The sequence below is a fragment of the Equus quagga genome, chromosome 13 (genome assembly GCF_021613505.1).
Source record: "Equus quagga isolate Etosha38 chromosome 13, UCLA_HA_Equagga_1.0, whole genome shotgun sequence".
Classification (NCBI taxonomy): Eukaryota; Metazoa; Chordata; class Mammalia; order Perissodactyla; family Equidae; genus Equus; species Equus quagga.
The window spans coordinates 21664580-21688253 of NC_060279.1; the positions used below are offsets into that span (position 1 = coordinate 21664580).

Genomic DNA, 23674 nt, shown 5'->3' on the forward strand with positions numbered 1-23674 from the left:
TCTAATAACCCTTTCCTAGGTCTGTAGTTGGTGGAAGGTCCCAGAGTTTCCTGACTATCCCTCACACTTCTCAATGATGAGAACGCTCTGTGAACAGAATGGTTAGAGTCCCGGGACCCGTCAGTTGCTCTAGGCTTGTCCTGACTGTGGAAGTTCAGAGACTCACCAGTGAGGTAATAACACAAGTAAAAAGATAGAAGGCAAACCTTATTGGCATCGGTGAAGTCAGGTATGTTTACTGCTGAACAGATAGAAACGTTTTATATGCAGATAAAACAAAACGACCCATAATTATTGCTGACGTTAGTCGAGGCTCTTCCTGCAGCTAAATATGTCATGATTTTCCCTAATTGCCCCAACTGGTTGTTCGTAAACCAACATCACAATAGTCGGGTCACAACACTAAATAGGAAAGGGCCGCACTTTGCTTTCAGAGAGGAAAGATGAGCCCCGGAGAGGGCGGAAATGTCACCGTCCTGAAATGAGGTTTGAAGGGAACGTGCAATGCTGGTTTTGATTTTTCTGTTTCTTAAATTCTATTTTTAAAGTTTATCTTGTCTTGCAAATGCACACCTGCATGTTGGAGATGAGAATGAAAGACGGGAGGCTGGCGATAAATTGATGGCTATGTTTAAATAAGGTTCAGTCCTTCTGATTACTGAGCTGTGTCAAAGATGCCATGTCTAAAATGTCTTTCCCCACCCCAACCCTGATACTCTATGTGTGTTTAGGTCAGGTTACCTCTTATATGCCTTTGGGGATTATTTTGAAGATTTAATGAATTCTTATCAAGTACTTAGAAGAGTGTCTAACAGTAAACACTAAATAGTGCTTGCCGTTTTATCATTAATATTATTATTTTTCACAAAATTGTATTTAAATTTTGCTTTTAATGGTAAGTTTCTCCAAATATAAACTAGTATTATGATTTTCACATTTTGAATTTAAATCTCAGAATCCCTCCATTAATTGGATTTTCTCTTTTTGGTTGGAATTTCCTTTTGAAATACTTTGTCAACTTTTTTAGTGTTAGGCTGCTGATATATATTATCAATAATCTATACTGATAGATTTTTTTAAATTACAAATTTCAACAGCTTCTCGTTTAATTTTTCTACTTTCTTGTTAAAAAACTTTGAGGGAAATCTGGGTATATCCTATGCAAATAATTGATATAAGAATGAAACACTGTTTCATTTATGTTTTCTACCTATGTATTTTCTGTGATACTGTTATTTTTAACATTGTGCTATGTTTTATTATGGAACACTTTCATATAATCAAGTAATTCTACCATGTTTTTGATAATTTCTTTTAATTTCTCAGTAGAGGCTATATTTTCTCCAAAGCTTAAATTAAAACACCTGTCATTTTTCCTTATCTTTAAGTTACAAAAATGTTTAATTAATATTACAGGTATTTTTCAGGGCCTATGATGTGTTGGGTACCATTTGCATATATTTTTCTTGTTTAATCCTTGCTACTCTGTGAGCTGTATTTTAGGAAGATGAAGCATATTTTGCACCCGGGAAAACAGTCTAATAAAGTGCACGTCATTTGCCTGGCTAGTGAGGAATAAAACTTGATTGAACCCAGGTCTCTACTCTAAAGCCTAGAATCTTAACTACTGCAGTCAAAAATTTTCAAAATAATAACTCTTGGAATTAATTGAGTATGTGGCATGAAAAATTAAGTTAATTTTTCTCTATACTGCACTAGGTGATCCCAGTTTATTTTCTTAACAAGTGTTTATTGAGCTTCTAATACATTCCAGGCACAGTGTTAGGTAGAAATTCAACAGGAGTAAGACAGGCATAGGGTTACTTCTTAAAGAGTTTATAGCAGCCTGTTCATAGAATTCTTATTATGTTTTTGTTGACTAAAGTTTCTGTGTTTAACCAGCTCTCATAGGGTTTATGCGACTGTAATATTATTTTAATCACACTGTAATATTATTAAAATCTGAAACGATGAATTTGGCACAGCCAAATGGTGCTCACAGCCATCCTCCCAAATGGGTCTGTGTTTCCTCATGTTAAGGATTCAGGGGACTGAGGTACCACATGCCCCACGGATGGTGGTGTGCAGTCCCGTCCTCTGCTGGCTTCAGATTTCTTTCAAACTTTCTTACAAAGACCTTTGAGCTGTAACAAATTATACTGGCCTCCCCCTTACCCCCTTCTGTGATAGCTAAGATTCCTTATGTACATTGAAATCGCGTGTGACCTGTGGTGAATTGATTACTCACCATTTGTTTCTGTCTGCCCCTTAGTGGTTCTGACATCTTAGACTGTTGTTCCTCTCAAAAGAGGTTTTACTACTTTATTCAGTAAGCCAGTTGTCTTCGAGCCACTTGTATTAGGAACTGAAAAAGAGTTATTTACTGAGTTCTAGAAGAAGAGTCTTGGTGGCTTTCTTCTGTTGCTGAAAGGATAGCACTGATTATAAGAAACCTCTCGAGAGAGCACTCAGGAGAGGTGAAGCTGTGGTCTGGGGAAGAACCTGGGGAGTCGGGGTGTTTACACAAAATTTGAATCAACTTGGGGGTGTTGTAGAGGAGGCTGCACATTTGCCTAGGAAGGGAGTGGGGCGCATCGGTGGCCCCTTCTCATTAGGAATCTGGGACCTGAGTCTATTTTTTGTCCCAGGCTGCTAAGATTATTTTTTAGGTATCTTTCATCATTGCCACAAATGTATCAACAAGTGGACCCATGTGGGTATGTGTTGCTTATTTCGGAGAATATTCTGCAGAGAACTTTTATTCTTGGGCACATCCTCATTGATGTCTTAGAATGAAGTCTAAGGCCAAAATGCCATAAACGGGAGTTGGGACTCTTTGTATAGAATGGGCACCAGTCCCACATGAGTGGCCGGCAGCATCACTGGCAGGTAGACCTGTTCGCCCTCTCCCCTCCTCCAGGGGCTGGCACAGATGTGTCTGTACAAAAGTTCCTGTAGGAAATGCAGTGGCTTTTGAAGTTGAATTTCCTGCGCTGTGAAGAGTGTTTCTTTATTTGGAGGCATCAAACAAAACTGAGTATTATTTTCTTTTTAGGAGTTGTCTCATGGGCATTTTTAGAAAATTTATACTCAAATTAGAAATAACGTAACGGCTTTACAGAGAGTTTGACAGATTAACCATTTAAAAAATTAGAGTTCCTTGAACTCGAGCAGACTTTCTGAGTTCACATAAATGGATCATTTTACTATGTAAAGCGTTGGCTTTGAAGTTTTCTTTTGAGGGCAGAGAGAAAATGTATTGAATTTACGTTATGTTTATTTTTGTTTGAATGGGTGAAAGAGGGACATAATGCAAAATTTTAAAAGTACAAAAGATTATGCCTAAAATGTCTTCATTCCATCCCTGTTCTCTTAGAGGTCAACCGTTAATAGTTTTTAGTATGGTTTTCCAGAGATATTTTGTATACGCGCAAACACATACATATCCCTTCCTTCCTTTCTGCACACATCTAGTATGCCACACCACTCCTGTTCTCTATCAGCATTGTCTCCTGTCCTAGAAGCCATTCATTTCAGTGTATAGAGGACCTCCTCATTCATTTTTCCCCTTATATGGACACCCCATTGTTTATCCTATCCTCTGTGATGGAGTTTTTTGGTTGTTTCCAGACTGTGTAATTGCAAAGTTTTTTCACACATATATGAGTCTTAGAATAAATTTCTAGATGTGGAATTGCTGGGTCAAAGTTTTGTACATTTGTAATTTTAATGGATATTGCCAAATTGCTTGCCGTAGAAGTTATACCACCAGCAATGTATTGAGGTACCTTGTTGACTGTTAGCTTTGAAATCTTTCTTGTGGGGGTGGGAATTTGGGAATTTGAAAATACGCATGTTTCTATAATGTCTGTGTATTTAAATACATTTCAGTATATATTTTATTATTGCATCGTCATATTTGAGTCTCTTTTTGGAAGCTAGGTGTTTAAGTGGCAATTTTCAAACGTCGAGAGCTATCAGATTGAGAGAAGATGAAAAATAAGGAAATGTGAGGAACTCTTGGATTCGTGTCCTGTCTCCTGCCCCTCGACGTCTTTAAGATCCACCTCAGTATTGCCTTCTTCCCTGGAACTTTCTATAATTATTCTAGCTCTTAGTGATCCAGGACAGCATTTAGTGCGTGCACTCAATTATATGCTTTTATTAAAATTAATCTGTATCATGTTTGTGGGCCATTTCAGGAGAATCGGAGTGTTCAAGCAGAAAGAGCAAGGAGGGGTTTCACTCGTGGCTTTGCTCTGTGATTTTTGTCTCCTTCTTGGGACAGAAACAGTAACATTCAATAAATACAATTTTCTCAAGATTCTTAAAGCTCCCTCAAGCGCTTCACTATAACATTTTATTATAACATTTGAAGCATGTCTTAATATTTTTCTGAATATAAAAGTAATAATGATCATTGTAGAAAATGTAAGAAATATAGAAAATTTTGTAAAGCAGCAAATAAAAATCTCCCAGAATCCTTCTACCCATGGATAATCACTCCATCAATTCTTTTGTCTTTTTCTTTGTGTGTGTGTTTAATTAATTTGGGAACAGCATGCCGATAGAATTTTATATTCTCCTTTTCTCACCCTGCCTACAGCTGACAGTTTGGGGCATGTCCTCCCAGAACTTTCCCTGTGCACAAAGATATATAATATAAAATGTAAAGAAAGTTTTAAAAAATAAATGAGGAACAAAAATTCACTATGCATAATGCTGCGCTTACTTTTGCCACTCAGATAGGTGGTCAGCTGCCTGTCGTGTGACTATGTACAGATCCTAGTTCTTTGATTTTCATTTATTTATTTACTTATTTTTTTGAGGAAGATTGGCCTTGAGCTAACATCTGTTGCCAATATTCCTCTTTTTGCCTGAGGAAGATTCACCCTGAGCTAACATACTGTGCCAGTCTTCCTCTTTTTACTTGGGGATGATTGTCGCTGAGCTAATATCTGTGCCCATCCTCCTCTGTTTTGTATGTGGGATGCTACCACAGGGTGGCTTGACAAGCAGTGCTAGGTCCACACCCGGGATCTGAACATGGGAACTTGGGACACTCAAGTGGAGCCTGCGAACTTAACCACTATGCCACCAGGCCGGTCCCTGGATCCTAGTTCTTTTAAACATGTGCACCCTGTCCCTTACACCGTTCCACTTGTATCTAGTTTTCCCTGTTATAAGCAATGTGGAGGTGAGCATCTTTTTACGTAGATAGTAGAATCTTGTAGGATAGATTTCTAGAAGTGGAATGACTGGGTTAAAGGTCATGCACACGTAAGATTATGTGTATCTTATACAGATAATGCCAAATTTCCCCTTAAAAATGTCTTCCTCTGTATATTTCAACAAATAACACCATATCCTCCTCAGCATTGATGAGCAGCCTCACCATCAGAAATGATCAATGTCTTTAACTTTTTTCAATGAGATAAAAAATGCACTCTCATATGCATGTTTAATTTACATTTTCTTGATAGTGAGGTTGAATATCTTCATATGCTTTTTAGCCCTGTGTCTTTCAATTATAAATTGTTCGTTTTTCTAGTTTCTTATTATTAGGATTTGTTTGATATTGACTTTTTACATGTGATACTGTCTGTTACGTATGTTGGAAGTATTTTCTCCTAAGTGGTTGTCTTCTCACCTGCTTTATGTTGTCTTTAGCCATAGAAGAATTTTAAATTATGCCATAAAATCTGGCATGGCTACTGAGTTTGGGATCTTATTTAGGGAAGACTTCTATAACTTCACATTTATAATGTATTTTCTTCTGGCACTTTTATAATTTTGTTTTCTTGTATTTAAACTGAATAGATTGATTAAATATTTGAATTCTACTCTTCCTTCTTCTCTGTAGGTTACTCAAGAAAATTGGTATATTTTTGTATAGGATTTTTTATGATTTACCAAAGCAATTTCGTATAATAGTACATCAAGTTAAAACTGAATGATGGAAATTTACGTGTTCCAAATGCGTTTTTCTTGAGGATTTTCAAATCTTTCTCCAGCTCTCATTTAGCTTGTCTTTTCAAATAGTGTTCCCTGGTCACCAGAGGTCCCAAGACTTAGGACTAGATTGGAGGGGGAGTGTTGTAGAGGATATACAGGTGTCAGCAAGTCTTTAGTGTTTCATATGAGAATAAAGATGTTGCTTAAGGAAAAGAAACGGAAAACCACTGATTTGCTAATCTATGTGAAGTCGAGTAGATAATAGTAACCCATTTTCCCTGAGGGGTTCCCGGGCATTGGTGTTGGTCATGCGTGTGGTCACTGTGCACTGGAGCTGGAATTCTTTGCCTGAGGACCTGGGCTGAGCTCCCCGGGCAGGGCTGGGCTGAGCCTCTCTCTGTTTCCAGCCCTATCCTGTTACAGTTATAAAGTATGCTGTGTAGTTTGACCTTCTGCTCTAGAACACTTTGCACACTATTATTCCACATTTCCTCTTGGATACCTTTCTCATCTGTACACTGGGATCTAGTTATGCAGAAGCAATAAATACTTCAGAGCATAAATATTTTTGTTAAGGACTGAAGTACATTTCTAAATCTGTGAGCACAAAAGTGAAGTGGAAAATTACTGAGTACATTATAAGCTCAGGACCAAGAATGCCAGGAGAGTTTTATTTTTATGTTTCGAAAAGAAACATGAAGTGTTGCTTATTTGTGGATGTGAAAAATGTGTTAAAATAGTATATGATAACTATTTCAAAAAGTTTTTTTTTCTGCCTCATCTTAATTTGATAACTTCAGTCTTGTCCAGATACATTTTTTCCTGGAGTGGATTAAAGGCATGTTATTTCTTATTTGGAAATAGTTTCCTAGCATTACTGCAGATTTTTTTGACCATTTAATTCTTATTCCTCACCTTAACATTATTTACTTGTTTTTCAGAAGGTATCAAATTTTAGTTCTTAGTATCACCTTTCAAATCTTTGTATTTCTTGAGTATTCATTTTTTACCAACTTTCTTTCAATTATAATAGCTATAATAATAGATAACTTATTAGGCATTTATTTGTGGGCCAGATACTCTGATAACTACATGCATTATCTCATTTAATCCTTCCCATAACCCTGTGAAGTTTAGTCACTATTATTTTTATCTTACAGGTTAGGAAACTGAGGCTCAGAAAGGTTAAATAGTTGGCCTTTGCCTAAGATTTTACAGTAGGTTAAAATTGAAACTTAGTGTTCAGATTTGGAGCTCTCTTACTTCAAATCCCAAGCCATAACTATTATAATGTCCTTAGGGTTTTTTTCTCCTTAATGAGTAACTGGATGTGTCTCCATCCCTTTCCAGTATGAGGTTGGAAGAGAGAATACAGCTCACCACAAATGCTGGTCCCAGTTCTCAGACAGTTGCGGCTTGATCTAAAGCGAGGCATGAAGTAAGCTCCAAGACCTGTTTAGTTTTGTGAGTCGGACAAGAGGAATTCCAGGTCTTGCAGGCATCTCTTTCCCTTCAGTTCACTTGTGGTGAAGATGACACATGGTCAGTGTTGCTAATTATACTTCACTCCTTCTTTTCCTTGAATCTTGTCAAGGAACACAGTCACCCTCTCTTATTCCCTGTCTTCCATCCAATACCGTAGTAGTGACTCTTGGCTTAAGAAATGTCACGGGAGGCCACTGTTCCTTTAGACTCCCAAGTACTTTGTTAGCTTCGCTTCTCTCTGCCTTGTTCATGTAAGAGCTGCTTCTGTATGACCAGTTTCCTACCATCTTCTCTTTCCACTCTTTCAGAAAAAAGTAGCTCTAACTTCTTAATGTTAGGTAACAATGGAGCACTATGGAGTGTACAGTTTAAGTTGGTTAACTCGGCAGGTAAAGAGAAGTCTACCCAGGGCTTGCTCATATTTTGACCAGAAAGCATTAAAGCATATGTTTGTTTAGTAGGACTCTCCAATCTCTGTAACCTTGGCGGATGCTAGCCTATGCAATAGGGCTGACAAGACCACTGACATATGTGTAAGGTAAGGAGGAGAGAAGGGGGAAAAGAGAGGAAAAGGAAGGCACCAATATGGGAGAGAGGACATTGGTGGAGGGTCTCAACAATTTATTTGGTTGGCTTCGTGTAAGTTGAAGGCAACTTTAGAAACTATTGTTATTTTCTCTGATAGGTGCCAACAAGAGTATGTTCTGTAAAAGGTCCTCCTAGCATAATCAGTCTACCAGTATTTCAGATTTGAGCAGCTCCTGATCATACATAGGTGACCTTGTATGTCTACAAAGTGGGTCTGACATGGGCCAGCATATCAGCTTATAACATCTACTCTGATCCACTCTGACTCTGAGTAGATTAAAATAGTGTGTAAAAGGTACATTTCTTAATGTTCTGGATTTTCAGACTAAGATGTAGTATAGTAAATGAGCCCTTTTTGGAGGGAGAGATATAAAAGAAAAATGAAGCATGGAAGGAAAAATGTGGAAGTTTGCTCTGGCAGGCTACTCCAATGAACTAAATTTTGAGGGGATATCCTCATGTCTCCATCTCATCCCATAGTCTCTTTCCAAAACCAACTTTCTAAGTTCCAAAGTTTTCATTATAAGCCTAGAGGGGGCTACAGTTGTGCTTTGCTTTATCAAGACTGGTGAATGAAGTTGGAATCCTCCAGCAGCATTGGCAGTCTACAGCCGCTGAAGATGTCTTACGTCGCAGTTTTATCCAAGAACTAAAACTACACTGCAGCATCATGAGAACATATAAAATGAGGCTTGATTTCAGAATTTTTCCAGGCCGTTAGTCCCTTATTATAATGAAATCTATAGATTTTTAAAACCTATTAAAGATGTAATTTTAAAAACAATCATTCCTCTGCTACTGAATATGGGTTATACCATATTTGGCAAATTATATTTCTTAAAGTAGCATAAATATAACTATGAATTCTGCCATCTTTCATGTTATTATCATTTATGTATACAAAATAGGAAACACTTCTGTTGTCTAATTTATGGCCAAGGATGTTTGGATGAATATGGCATGAAATGTCTGATATTGTTAAGTATGATCTAGTGTTCAACATGGCACAGTTACTAATAGTGCTCTGTCAAAGGTAAATGTTTCAGTAGCAACTGCTTTATTCTGGGCTAGGTCATCGGGTCCCAGGGAAATGCTTGTCTTGGGAGAAAAGATTAAATTCAAGGTTATATGTGAAAGATTTTTTTTCCCTCAAAGCTTTATAGAAAAACCTAGATGATCTTTGTTTCGCTCTGGAAGGGATCTAGACTGGTTGTGGAAGTGATCCTTCTGCCCTCTGTTCACATTATAGGAGCAGGTACTCTGTTTGCTCAAAGCCTTGAGATTGGAGGTAAGAGAGGAACTGGGTACCAATGGCAAAGTCCTGTATCATTAGAGGGTTTGTTTTTGACCTGTACTTCACTACTAATAGCTAACGTTTATTGAGCACACACTATGTGCTACTTATGAGCTAAGTTGCTAAATCTAAACCCTCAGAACAGCCTTTTGAGCTAGATGCTACTTATCAGCCTTCATTTTATAAATGAGACAGTGAGGCTTAGAAAAGTTAGTAAATTGGTCAAATTGGTAAGAAATGAGGTCAGGACTTGAACTCAAGTATCCCTGGCTCTGGAGACTGTCCTGGAAAAAGCCCTTAGCTTCGGTTCTCTTTCCTTATTCATTTGTTTGACTAACCAACGCAATTGATATGATGCCTTTATGCATCATCTCTCTGTTGGCTCTGGAGCTCCAAAGTGGAATATGAAATGGCCCGGGACTTTGAGCAGCTCATGACTGAATGGCACAGTGGGATAAGTGCTGTGAGATGGGGCGGGGGCAGGAGGGGGCGGTCCATGCGTAGGGCTGAGCAAATCTAGAGAAGAACTATCAGACTTTAGAGAGGGGATGTCTAGAAAAGTTTCCTGGAAAGGTGACTCCAGATGAGTTCTGAAAGACAAGTAGCAGTTGGCTGGATGAAGATTGGAAAGTAGGGCCTCTCAGAGACAAGAGCGTTTACAGGCTTGGAGATGAGAAATGGCGTGGTGGGTTCTAGCCCATTGCAGGTGATTGGTGCCTGTGGGGAGAGGGCAGCTGCAGGAGGGCATTTGGACTTGGCTCTGCCACTTCCTAGCTTTGTGTTCTTGAGCAAAGTCTCAACGTCTTCAAGCCTCAGTTTCGTCTTCTGTAAAATGGGCATAAATAATGTACCCATGTCATAGGGCTGTTATAAGAGTTAAATGACATAATGCCCTGGAACTCCTTAGCACAGTGCTTGACATGTAGTAAGATTCAGTGCAGTGAAGCTGCAATTACTAGTCACCATCATTGTTATCACTGACCTCTTCCTCCTCCTCATGGTTTAGGTAGGCAGGGACCAGATCTTAAAAGGCCTTCCTCATACCACCTTATTTCATCTTTACGAGTAACCTTAGCCACACCATAGACAAAGGAAAATTCTGATGTCTTTGACTGCCATCATTGGAGGGTAAAGTGCATTTCATATTTTGAGAAGTAGCAACAAGCTCATTTGGATGAAATGCATTCCAACATAGCACAGAGGTCAAGAGCCTGTTCTGATGTTAGTGCTTGTTATGAGGAAATATGTAAGGAGGAAAAGGCAATAATATTACTTTGTGTCACTTTTGCACCAATCTTCTTAAACACAGCTGTCAAACCTCTTTCTAGAGGAGGCCATTTGCCCTCTCTGATCTTAAGAATTCATCCTCACTAGATTATGAGCTTCCTGAACACAGGGACTATATTGTATTCATCTTTGTGTCTACCGTGCCTGACACCTGGTTGTTGCTCAGTGGAAATTAGTTGAATGCATGAAAATTAATCATGTTCCTTATTGTTCTGGTATTTGACATTTAAAGAAAGGGCAGATATTGTTAAGAAAAAAGATAAGACTTATGACAGTGCATTATTCAGTGACTTTTGTGTGCTCAGCTATGACATTGCCCTGCTTAGATGTTTTAGTGACTTTAATCCTTTTGCGTGCCTGTATAGAGAGTTGTTTTAGAGACATTAAGGTGTTTTATGGCGGATGAACTTTGTGAGGACAGCACAGCTGTGTCTGTCTTAAGTAGCCTCATCCTTGCTGTCTAGCATGGTGCCTGACACATAAATTTTTGCAACAATGTATTTCTGTTAAAAATATAGGTTAGGATGTTGTCCTGAAATATAGTCTTTTTAAAAATTTAAATATATTTGGCATCTAACATTGTGTAAGTTTAAGTGTACAACATGCTCATTTGCTACATTTATGTGTTGCAATATGATTGCCATTATAAGCGTTAGCTAACACCTCTGTCTCATCACATAATTCTCATTTCTTTTTTGTGGTGGGAATAATTAAGATCTAGTCTCTTAACAAGTTTGACGATTATGATACGATATTATTGTCTCTAGTCCCTACCCTGTGCATTAGATCTCCAGGACCTGTTTATTTTTATTTATTTATTTATTTATTTATTTTCTAAAGACAACGCAATTTTTTTTTTTTTAAAGATTTTATTTTTTCCTTTTTCTCCCCAAAGCCCCCTGTACATAGTTGTATATTCTTAGTTGTGGGTCCTTCTAGTTGTGGCATGTGGGATGCTGCCTCAGCGTGGTCTGATGAGCAGTGCCATGTCCGTGCCCAGGATTCGAACCAACGAAACACTGGGCCGCCTTCAGCGGAGCGCGCGAACTTAACCACTCGGCCACGGGGCCAGCCCCCAGGACCTGTTTATTAACTGGTTGCAAGTTTGTACCCTTAGCATCTCCCCAATTCCCCCACCCCCAGGTCATCTCCATTTTACTCTGTTTTTAGAGTCCAACTTTTTTAGATTGCACGTATAAGTGATATCACACAGTATTTGTCTTTCTCTGTCTGACTTGGCTTATTTTCAGTCTTAATTTAACAGAGACGACAAATCTTGCTCTTACTTTCCTTGGCCCATAAGTGGGAGGATTGCCTTCTCGCCAAGTCAAGTTTGGATGGAGATGCTCTAATGTTTAAAAGGTTGGCTTATGTGCCATATGGTATATCCAAACCCTTTGCTTCCTCCCTCCCCTGTGTCATTCATTAGTGTCTTGTTTTAAGGCCTGAGTCTTTGGGTTGAATGGGTACAGTGTTTTGGGGCGTGGACTTTGGGTCCCAGCTCTGCTCGTTTGCTCTGGTTCATGTGACTGAATATTGGAGGTACGTTGTGGCAGACTAGGAAAGCCATCTTGCAATGCGTCCCCCTCACGCTCTCTCAGGTGCAGTCTCAGATGTGGCCTAGAGATCACACCGACATCATCCTCCTCCTCTTCCCCTGCACGCAAGAGAGAGAGGGGCCCCCTCCCCGCAGCCCACTTATCTTTAAGTCACTGTTTAACATGTTATCTCGCAACAAAATGCTTTCAGACCTTTTTCATATGTTTTTTGCAAAGTATAGGTTCAATAAACTTTTTGCCCTATTGCTCTTATAATTGGATTTAAAAGCCTTTGACTTGCCTTCCTTAATTCTACTCTGGCTAGTGTTTGAGACCTCTCAGTAACTCGTTCCCTGCCTCCTCCTTCCTTCACTTTCCTTTCCTTTCTGTATTTCTACTTTCTCTAGTCATATGTGAACTACCCATGAAGTGGTGACTTCAGGATATGCCTTGGAAAATAGGCATAATTTACTTGAATTTGTTTTTGTACTCAAATTGGCTTAAGGGGAGAAAGTGCAGTGCAATTTTTGTTCACCCGTGAAAATATAAAAGCATATAGTTTTTTCTGGTATTTATTCTTTTAACAAATTATTAAAATTTCAGCTTTATTGAGGTATAAACGACGTATAAAATTGTAAGATATTTAAAGTGGACCTCGTGGTGATTTGATATACATATGCATTGTGAAAGGATTCCCCTGACCTCATTGATGAACACATCCACCCCCTCACATCTTTATCTGGTATTTATTATTCTGTTGGTAGAATGAAAAGATGCTCTGGAGAGTTTGACCAAAGTGCACCAATTCATATGAATAGGTAGCAGGTTGGTGCATCTGGGTGACAGTGGGTCCACTTTTCCAGATTTCCTGAGAAGTGCCGAAGTTAAAACTTGGGATCTGCCAGTTTGTCACGGAAACACCTGAGAATTTTCCCACATCTTCCCCCCCCCCCCCCAGTCCTACGGTATCAAGCTGGGCCCCTGTTCATACCTGGGAGGAGCGTGAGGCTCCAGGGAGGTTGTTTTTGTTTTTAAAACAGGGGAGGAACGATACTGGTAACTGCCAGATCTGTGTCTAGAGCCTACGCCAGGCACACAGTGAACAGACACTGGCTTCTAGTCCTCCACTCCTTTCTAACCTCGGTGCTTTCTTTTATTTTTGGGCCCTGGGCCCTCTAGCAACTTTGTTCCTATTGTCCTAAGCCTGGGTACTCACAGAGCATGTTTCTCTAATGTGGTACCTAGATTTATACAACACTGTTAGTAGGTCATGAGCTCTGAGATTTATTTCCATTGGTAGAGACTGACTTCCGTGTATCCCTGCAGACTGTAGAAAAGTCATGATAGAGGCTTATATTTTAAGGTATTGTGGAAGATGAGAGACCACATAGCCTGATGGAGACTGTGTGAATTCCATTGCTAGCTAGTGTATTGTCTTAGGTAAGTTACTTAAAATTTGTAAGCCTCAGTTGACTCATCTGTGAAATGGGTATAATGCCTACTATACCCATAGTATAGATGTGAGTAGTAGAAATAATATATGTACAGAATTTAGTATGGAGAAAATGCTTCCTAAGTGGTAACTATAATCTCTGGTAAAATTAGGGTATGGCTTTTAGCCGTGAAGATTTAGTGACCATAACTCATTGGTGATCACAGTAATACTGTCCATAATAGTGCCAGCATCTGTAGATGTCTGTCCTCAAGGAATCACCCCATATATATAAAAGACTGGATGTCTTCAGCCCCATGGTCATCCCTCTTCATGGATTTAGGCTCAGTATAAAAGCTGTTAGTATTTGCATTTAGATTAACCTCCTGTATTCTTTGAGGGGTGGGAGATGGGGCCTTGGAGGTCTAGGTCAGTTGTATCTCTGCGGGTCCTCTTCTCCCAGCCCAGTGTCCGTCAGCCCTTCTCTGTTCATCTGTTCTTGGCTATGAGGCCTCGCTCCTGGTGGTTATCATGGGCTTCCTGAGATTGAGTGGGATGCTCCTCTTCTCCTGGCTGAAGGAATTCCACGAGCTGACTCTAGGCCAGACAAGGGGAGCTTTCCTTCTTCGAGAAGCTTCCCTCTTTTCTCAGTCTGGGATGCTTCATGGTGCCTTTTGTCTTGTGGCAGCTTCCTGACTCCTAGGAGAGACCTGGGGCCCACCTATAAGTACTCAGAATAAAAAATATAAAACATAGTAAGTGCTCCATCATGTTAGCTAGGAGGGTGGTGGTGGTGGTGGTGGTGGTGGGAGGTAGGTAAGGACTTAAGCTCATTTGTACTCCATCTTCCTGGCCACCATCCTTCCAGTATAATTCGCGGCACTAATACTCTGGTTAGACTCAGTTCAGCACTTTCTATTCAATATAAATATGTACGTAATGTTTACAACTAAGCCAAATATGGTATTGAGATTACATTTTCTTTTTTGAACACAATTTTGTTTTTTCTTAACTTGGTAAGTGCTTCACCTTTTCCTTTGCTTGGTTTTCTTTAAACATCTGACTCAGTCTTCCCACACACCTCCAGCTGCTTTATGACACTCCTCTTATACAACTTTCCATATGATTCAGTCTTGTCAGATAATTTCACCCCCTCTCCCTTCTTTCTTGCCTCCTGGAGGCAGCCCTCTCAGAACCCTCTTGCTTCCTGTTCCATCTGGACTGGGAGGAGTAACACTTCCTAATAAAGACGTTCAAACAGTTCCCCTACTTTCAAATCCTTTCCTTCTCACGACCTACACACTTCACAAGACAAAACAACCTGCCGCCTCACAAAACAACGGTTGGTACCTTGTGCCTCTCGAAGTTAAGCTTACAGAGGGCCAACGGAGCTTGCTCTTGCAGGTTTTTCTCTTCTGTGTTTGTGTGTGTTGATGTGGGGGTTCTCAAATCCATCTCCTTGTTTCTTCAAACGTGGAGATTTTAGCTGTTGTCTTGTTCCCTCCTCGATTTGAAGTGATTTTTCAGTTCGGAAAAGGGTGAAAACATCTTATTTTGCCACTTAAACTCAGCAATCTCCTAGCTTCTATCTTCAAATTTCTGATTTTTGACTGAATTAAAGTAACCAGACAGAGCAAGGAATTAAGTGTAGATATTCCAGACCAATTATGTACTTTGTATTTCCTTCTTCTATTTTTCATTATCTGATACCGGTGAGAGTGGGCTTACATTTTGTTTCTGTGTCTTCCTCTAGGGAGAGATCTTTTCCCTCAGATAAAGATTTTATGGGAAAATCCAACTTGTGTGCCATATTTTCTGTTGAATCGTAAGCCCATCTCAATGAGTTAGGTTGTAAAGATCACTTATCTTGTTTTAGTTCTACAACTAAAGGAAAACAAGGAGAATTGAGAGTTAATAGAGAACCACAGAGATAAAGGGCCATGAACTAGTACCTAGAAAGAGAAGGTAAGAAAGGTAAGATTGTTTATGTTGGAGAATCTGAGGCAGTGAGTGTCATGGTAACAGTGTTAAATAAGTGACGGTGTAATGTCGAAATGATGGTTCCCAGTTGCCCTTTTCAAGATGAAAGACTTTAGGAGGTAAAAGATAAAATTAGCAGCAGAGATTTACGTCTGTTTTACAAAGAAAAAATTTCGACACAGGGAAGATTGTTACTGGAACGAGCCATCGGTTTATGGTCACCTTGAGTACTGTTTCCTTGATGTGTTTAGCCACCATCAGAAAGTTCTAACTTAGTATATAAGTGACTCAGGGCCATTACGTTTTTTCCAAATCAGTTCACTCTCCATTAAGAGCATCCAGGCGCAGGTAGTAGAATGAAATTTTCATTCTTCCCTCCTTGCCTATTTTAGTTGCTGTATTAGAATCCTCGTTTCTCAATTGGACTTTACGTGCAGCCATATTCTTGAGAACTCTTGACTACAGCTCCAGTGTTTGCTTAATTTGAACAGTTTAAAAAAACCATACGTAACAGTAAGATAACTAGAATATTTTGATTTTTATTCTTGTGTTGTATTTGTTTGGACCTCCCATTGCTTCTGTTTCCAATATTGCATTTAAGTGAAATAAAATGAGGTGGGACATAATCTTCAGCTATAACCTCGCCACCCTGGAAGCTCGTTTCTTCTTGAGCCATGTCACCTTTGCCGTCTCCCTCTCTACCTTTTGTAGATTATCCTGAGCCCTAAAACAGTCTTCAGATGTTTGGTGCGCATTTTCATCCACTTCTTGTTTCTTTCTCACCCTGGCCTCTGTCTGGGCTGATCACTTCCAGCTGCCCAGCATATCTGCTGCTCCCTGTTTTTATGCTTACTTAGCATTTCCTACGACTTGGTAGGCAGAGAGGGTGTCTTTACTTGTGCTTTGGGATTTCCCACAATCAGTAGTCTGTGCTGAGTGAATAAAAGTTTTCGAGGAAATGATATATAAATATAAAGAAGTACAGTCATTTGATGTTCAGGCCAAGTAATTTCCACAGTTGCTGCTTGATGGAGGGCAACATGTTATATTTTTCTAAAGCTCTCCTTGGAGCTGCTGCTTCTGGCTGCGGTTCTGGTTGTGGTTCTGCGACACAGCACTGGAGCTGTTGAGAGAAGCGAGCTCATTTATTGCACACGGGATATTGGGAGGCGTTCTGCTGCCCAGAGCTCTTGTCACACAAGGACATTGGGACTTTGATGTATCGCTTTTGGGTTGAAATTTTCCTTTACTGAAGCTTTTCTGCCTTCTTGGGGAGTCATGCTTAAGGGAACACAACAGGGGAAAAAAGACTGCATGTAACCTGATCTTGGTTCTTTTGATTGCAAGTTTGATTCCTTTCTGTTTTATATTATGCAACTTTTTATTGAAATACTAAGAAAACACATTATTTCTGTCATTTGACAGGTAAAGAAATGGAAGTCATGGCAATTTGTCATAGCTTCTGCATTTGGCAGTCCTTTGGGAATCTATAATTTAGGAGTATGCAATAAGAGATTTCTAAAAATATACAGCTTTTGGCTTGATAACGCTCCGCCCTAAGAATCTACCCTAAAGAAAACATCAGCGGTATAGGCAGATCGTTTTGAATATTAGCAAAAAATTAGAATCAACCTAACATTTCAACAGTGGAGAATGGGTAAATAAATGTTAATCTATACCATAGACTGTTATGCAACCCTTTAAACTTGTTTTTGAAAAATTTTCAGTAATAATAGAAAATAATAAGTGGTAATCAGAAAGAATGAAAGCTATAAAACAGTGTAGTATAATCCCAACTATGTAAACAAATTGAAAATATACTTAATTAAAAGAATGGGATAAAATACGCAAAATATGCACTTGATCCTCTCTAGGGGGTGACGTTATGGGTGATTTTAACTTTTCCCTTTTAGTTTCCTATAACTTCGAATTTTCTTATAATGAATTTATAATAAGAAAGTATTACAGATTATTAAAATTTTTACTAAAAGTAGAAAAAGAATGACATTTCTAACCCTAATAACTCAAAAGAATGTAAAATCATGCAAGTTCCAGGATTTAAGTGGTTTTAATCAGTTCTGATTTTGAAAAGGAGTGCTTGATCCCAAGTGTTTTTTTTCTTGTTTTTTTTTGCTTTGGCTTTTAATCAAAGTGTGATTGTATGTGGTGCTGGAAGCTATTTGGTTAGTGAGGTAAGTTTTCTAAATATTGTTGTTTCTAAAGGGGTCGTGTATGGTAATTGTGCATCTTACGGTATAATCTGATGGTGAAAGACGGCTTTGGAGTGAGGCTCTGCCACCTGCTCACTTTGGGACTTTGGCCAGGTTATGTAGTCTGGATTTCCTTATCTGCAAATTGGGATTGTGTGGAGTAAATGACATAATGCACGTAAAAGTCTTTAGCACAATTCTGGCACATAGTGATCACTCAGATGACATCGCTGAAATGATAAATGATAGCCGATATACCACTACTCCGGAAGGAAGACTTCTTCCAAATTTTCTCATATATAGTATTTAGAAGAGGCAGAGGTTAAGTGGTCGAAAATAATTTTTTGGTCTAACGTAATGTTAATACTCCAAAGATTGTGTAAAGACAAAGTAGATGTTGTGTTTCCCCTTTCTCCAAGCTGTATAAGCATTAACACATCCAAGATGACTGCTTTTGCTTTGTTTTTGCCTTATGTATTTCTCTGCAACTTTCCCAACAAGCCCATAGTCACAGAATTTTTAACGGATGTCACACTGAGTCCATGGATTCAGATTTAACTAATTTTTAATAACCGCATAATACCCTAAATAACATGGCTGTGCCAGAACTTATTTGGACATAACTCAACTATGGATATTCAGGCTGTTTTTAGTCCCCCACCCTTCTACTACAGACAGTGTTTACTGCAGCATCCTTATACATAATCCTTAAGGTCCGTTGCTTTTATTTTCAATCAGTTTCCCAAAAGCGGCATTACGGAGTCAGAGTGAGTGTTAATTATAGTGCAGAGGGATTGGGATTACAAAAGCTGTAGAAAGCTGTGTTGGTTCCTGTCGTCTTACAATCCAGTTGAAGAACAGATATGCCTTTATTTTCCCAGGGGTTTTTTTTGCTTAGGTACAAAGATTTCAGGACCCTGATTCTGCTGCCAGAGGAATGAAAGCTGTTTATTTCCAGGGAAGTTTGAAATCCTTCACATTCTGAACTGTAGGTATAATCAAGAGAGCAAAGGGAGCCTCTTGAATTAGGTTTACTCTGTGTAGTCTTTGCTCTATTTGCTAGATATGAATTTGCAGGAAATTGTACATGTTTAAGTTTTTGAAGTTTTCAGAGCTAAGAGTCCAACTTGAGAACTGAAGTACTTGACCTTGGCCCTCCTGTTCCTTACTGTGCTCACACCCCACAGGGTTGCAGACATCCCCTGCTTGCAGCATCTTGTCTGCGGAGGCCCGGGCTTGCTCAGTGTTGATGCAGGCTGAGCCCACCTTCAGTTTGAGGTCACTGAAGGTTACAGGAGCGGTGGTATGCCAACAAATGGTTTTACACCCGTCAGGTTACTGCACTAGAGGTAGACAGGTTCTTTTTGTTTGTAACATCACTGAAAGCTACTTCATACAACTTAAGTTTTTTCAAGTATCCACTTAAGGGGTGTGTGTGTGTGTGTGTGAGCACGCGCGCGCGTGCGTGCCTCTCTCTTTCTGCTAGTCAGGGGACAGAGAGAAGAAAGGACAATTATGTTGGGTTTGTGGTGCGTGTGTGTGCATGTGTAGATATAGCCTACCTCCATGTAGGTTCCTATGTGGAGCATGACCGTTTCTGTTTAGAAGCTTTGTTTTCCTTATTTACTAATTAACATTTGGTTACATCAGTTGGGATTATGCAACTCGTTAACAGCTGACGCTAGTTCCTACCTGTTTTCATTCTTTCTCCCCACTGATTCAGCTTCTTGGCCCTGAAGAAGGATTACATTACAGAGCTTTAGAACCGCGTGTTTGTATTCCTGACTCACTGGAGTGGTCACATATCTGGAACCCACTGGGCACCCGGTCACGGTTCCCAGTCAGTGGGACGCGTCGTGGCTTGTTTTATATTCATCTTTTGTCTCCTTGTGATGAATAGCCTTAACTAAAAATTCTAGAACTCTTGGCTTGTTGGAAAGCAGTTTTTACTCTTGTGGTACTTAGCAGGCAGTCTGTGCTTCCTTGGGCTCCCTGCAACATTCAGTGAAACAGCAACAGTAAGAAGAGCAGGGAGAGCAGACACATAAGTAGTGCTCCCCGTGCGCCAGGCTCTGTGTTAGTGCTTGGTATATTACTAACTCGTGTCATCCTCCCAACAGCTCTGTGTGGTGGGGACTGTTACCACCCCCATGTTAGAAATGCAGAAAGTGAGGCAGCTTCTGAGCCATGGTTATACAGCCTGTACGTGGCTTATGCACGGATATTACTCCAGATCTGGGTGAGGCTCGCTGGTGGGGCTCGAGAAACCAAGGAACAGGGCGATGGGCCCAGAGAAGCTGGGTGCTGGACGTGCAGACCCCGTCGGAGAGCATTGGCAGAGTTGCTTGGCTGCTGCTTGCGTTTGGATAGGAAGTGACATGGCTGAGTCCTCCCATCCGAAAGCCCTGGACCTGCGAGGGAGCTTGAGGGAACTCAGGCATGGGCAGGAAGGAAACGGGAAAGGGAGGTGTGGAAAACTTTGCTAAGGGAGGTCACTTGGGACAGCCTCTCACAAAGAGCCCCTCTCTCCATCGGTTTTGTCCCTTTAGGGCACATATCCAAGAGAAGGGTGAAGCAAGCTAAAGGTGTGTTTACCTTCATCAAATTTCTTTTGTTTTGACAAGTGAGTCATATGACCAGGTTGGAAAACCTCTTCGGTTGCTCTTGTGAATGTGTTTTTGAAATAGTTTTTTGAAGAGGGTGTATGCGACGTGCTAGGATTTTCCCACCGTGCTGTACAGCCCTGAGCTGTAGGAGGAAGCTGTCTAGGTAAGAGAGACTGGGGAGTGGGTGCTCTGGCATGGCCAGGACCCTGATTCTGCTGCCATGCCCTCTGGATAGAAGATCCTAGAGCTGAAAATGGGTCACCAGCCTCAGGGTCCATCTCCGCCCTATCTGAATAAAGTCCACTGTGGGTGAGCAAAGATAGGCTGCAGATGGTATGTTGTAGTCTTCCATATAGGATGTGGTTGCTTGCTTTTGTTGTTGTTATTTTTACATCAGTGGGTTCTTGTTTCCAACCCTGTTTCTGGGTGTTATCAGCATGGTTCCTTGAGTAACAACATGGAGTCAGATATTGTCATTAGTAACTGTGTGATCTTGGGCAAGTTCTTAACCTCTCCAGCCTCAGCGCCCTACTCTGTAAAGTGGGGGCAATGAGAATAGCCATCTCATAGGGCTGTTGGAGATAATGTTCAGCAGAGTGCCCCTGTCACTGTGTCTGCTTTGAAAATGGAAGTTCTCGTTATCACTCTCTGAGTCTTCTGACACTGCGGGAATCTCCCATTCTGGTTCCTGGCTGTGACTAGCTGTGACATTCCAGGGCACCCATCAGTGTGGGTGTAGACACTGACAGCAAAAAGAACTGGAATTGGAGAGTTGCAGATTCGACTGTGTCTCAAAGAAGGGTGGAGTCTCTTAGGACGAAGCATTCCTGGCATGAATAGACAGAGAAAGCTCTGTAGAGAAGGAAGCCCCGTCAGGTATGCTGATACAGCGGATTATGCAAGTTGGACAGGGAAGAATTCCCCATCTTATGCCGGGTTGATTGTTCTTTGTATTGTATCCAACTTGTCAGTTGACTTACAAAAAGACTTTTTCCTGCCGTGTTTTATAAATGAACTGAAGAACTCTGTCAATTTGATCTAATTAAATGCAAGTTACATTTTGAAAGGGCAGGAGGGGTTTGGGTGGAGGGAAGATTCTGACCCCTTTTCTCTGTAAGGTACCTCTGCAAAGTGGGCAGAGGTACTGTTACCTGTTTTACCAGGTTACTTTACAACGTACCATTTAAGAAATACTTATTAAAAAACTCAACTTTTTAAATATGAAAAATTTCAAGCACATACAAAGCTGTAGAGAACGGTGTGAGCCTTGACACATCTCTCTCCCACCTTCAACGACTGTCAGCTCATGGCCAGTATTGCTTCATCTGTACCCCCACGTCATTCTCCCACCCAGTTATTTTTAAGAAAATACCAGACAATGTATTAATTTATCCATAAATATTCAAGATGCGCTTTGAATGCCTTCAAAGTTTCAGTAAAGTAAAAAATGAAAACTTCCATGTTGTAAGATCCTTCTTGTGGGAAGATCATATCTCTAGAAACCTCAGGGCAGTGATCCTCAAAGCAGGGAGTTGTGGAAATGATTTTTTCAACAGTTACTTGGGGGGCTTTTTCAAACTACATGTCCTCCCAGAGTTGCCTTTTGCAGGGCACTCCCCCCCACCAATGGCAATCATAGCCTTTGATACCTAGTAGGACTGGTTTGCTTCTGAGTGCCTTTGATTACTCAAAGGATGTTCTGGCTCCATTTCCTGCTTTTCAGCGATATTCTACGTGGATGTTGTTGCTGCCTTTCATGTAGGTGGAGTATCACAGTAATGGGCACAATATAGCAGGAATCTATCTTCTAATTTCATATACAGCTTAAGAAAGACTTGAAAGGTCATTTACATGGTTAGTGCACAGGAAAATTGGAAAATGTGTTTTTGGAAAAATTTCTCTCCATCTCACCATTGAATGTTTGAAAGTGAGTTAGGAGGGGGGAAATGAAGGAATTTAAAAAGTTGACCATTCTACTTTTGTTGTTACAGTTATTTAGTAACTAAAAGTTTGGGGCATGTGTTTTAAACCTTGTACGAGAATTTTACTTGGCTAAAAATAATTCGATGTATGGATATAATTTGGGTATTCTATAGCAATGAAATTTATAGAAAAAACTAATAGTCTAATTTTCACCAGACAAAATGAACTTCCCTGTTGCTATTCTTTAAGGGGGAAATTAGAGAACACATTTCAATACAATCGTGTACCACGTAGCAACGTTTTGGTCAGCCATAGACCACATATATGACCGTGGTCCCAGAAGATTAGTACACCATAGCCCAGGCGCGTAGTAGGCTGTACGATCTAGGTTTGTGTAAGTACACTCTATGATGTTTGCACAATGACAGAATCACCTAACGATGCATTTCTCAGAGCGTGTTACCGTCGTTAAGCGACACGTGACGTACTTTTTTTGTTTCCATCCCCTTGCACCGCATCCCTTTTTAAAACTCTCCTTAGGAAAATGACATAGTACTTCTCAAAACTGAGCTGTGCCTTCTGCAGGTTGTACACTGGATGGACTGGTTGCATCAGTTTTTCTCTTCTCACACCCGGACCAGGGGTGCATAGTTCTGTGAGGTGTGATTGGGAGTTGTAATAATGTGGGATGCTGGACAAATGCCAGAGACTGTTGGTAAATATAGAATGTAGCTGAACAGCAGTTAGCTTGCGTTAGTGATTTCAGAACTTACCTTTAGGGGAAAAAAGGGCAAGTCTACGTAAGATAATATGGGAAATAAAAAGAAAGTGTGATGGCTGTGTTTAAGATTTGGATTTTAATTTGTCTTTCATTTCTCTAAAGACTGTACAAGTAATTCAGTAAAGAGGATTAAGCTGTGTTTGGTTGATATTACAAAGATATCTCTACCTACCCATCATAGTTAAAGACTGATTAGATTAGCCAAAGGCTTTTCTGTGTTATGAGAAAACTGTCTTTGCTTTGTGTTTTCAACTCTGCGGGCTTTTCGTTGATATGTTTAGGAAAAAAAATGGGAATACAAGATACTGGAAATCCATAGCTGATAGTTAAAGATGGAAACTTAGATATTAGAACTTTTCGGAAGCTGATTGACTTTTAGAAGTGTCTTAGAAGCTTTTCTGTATATCCTCTCTCACCATAGCCTATTCTATAAAAGGCCTTTAAAGTATGGTGTTTACAGAGCAAATAGCACAGCAAACTTGGCGCTCTACCACACTGTTTATCGTATCAGTAGTTCCATTGTAGTTTTTGCAAAGAACTCCCGTGGGGTGTGGTATGTCTCTGGTCTTTGAGACCCCTTCCGGTATAAGACATG

General features: G+C 40.0%; 1 protein-coding gene across 2 annotated transcripts in view; it reads left to right on the top strand.

The window, feature by feature from the left end:
• Nucleotides 1-23674, top strand: part of PTPN14 (protein tyrosine phosphatase non-receptor type 14) — a 174063-nt gene that overhangs the window by 35902 nt on the left and 114487 nt on the right. Inside the window, exon 1 of one of the 2 annotated variants that reach the window (XM_046681478.1) lies at nucleotides 20435-20538. The exons of the other annotated variant lie outside the window; for it this stretch is intronic. The gene's annotated coding sequence lies outside the window, so the exon portion shown is untranslated. Of the gene's footprint in view, nucleotides 1-20434; nucleotides 20539-23674 lie in introns of those variants that run through there. 2 annotated transcript variants of the gene reach the window in all.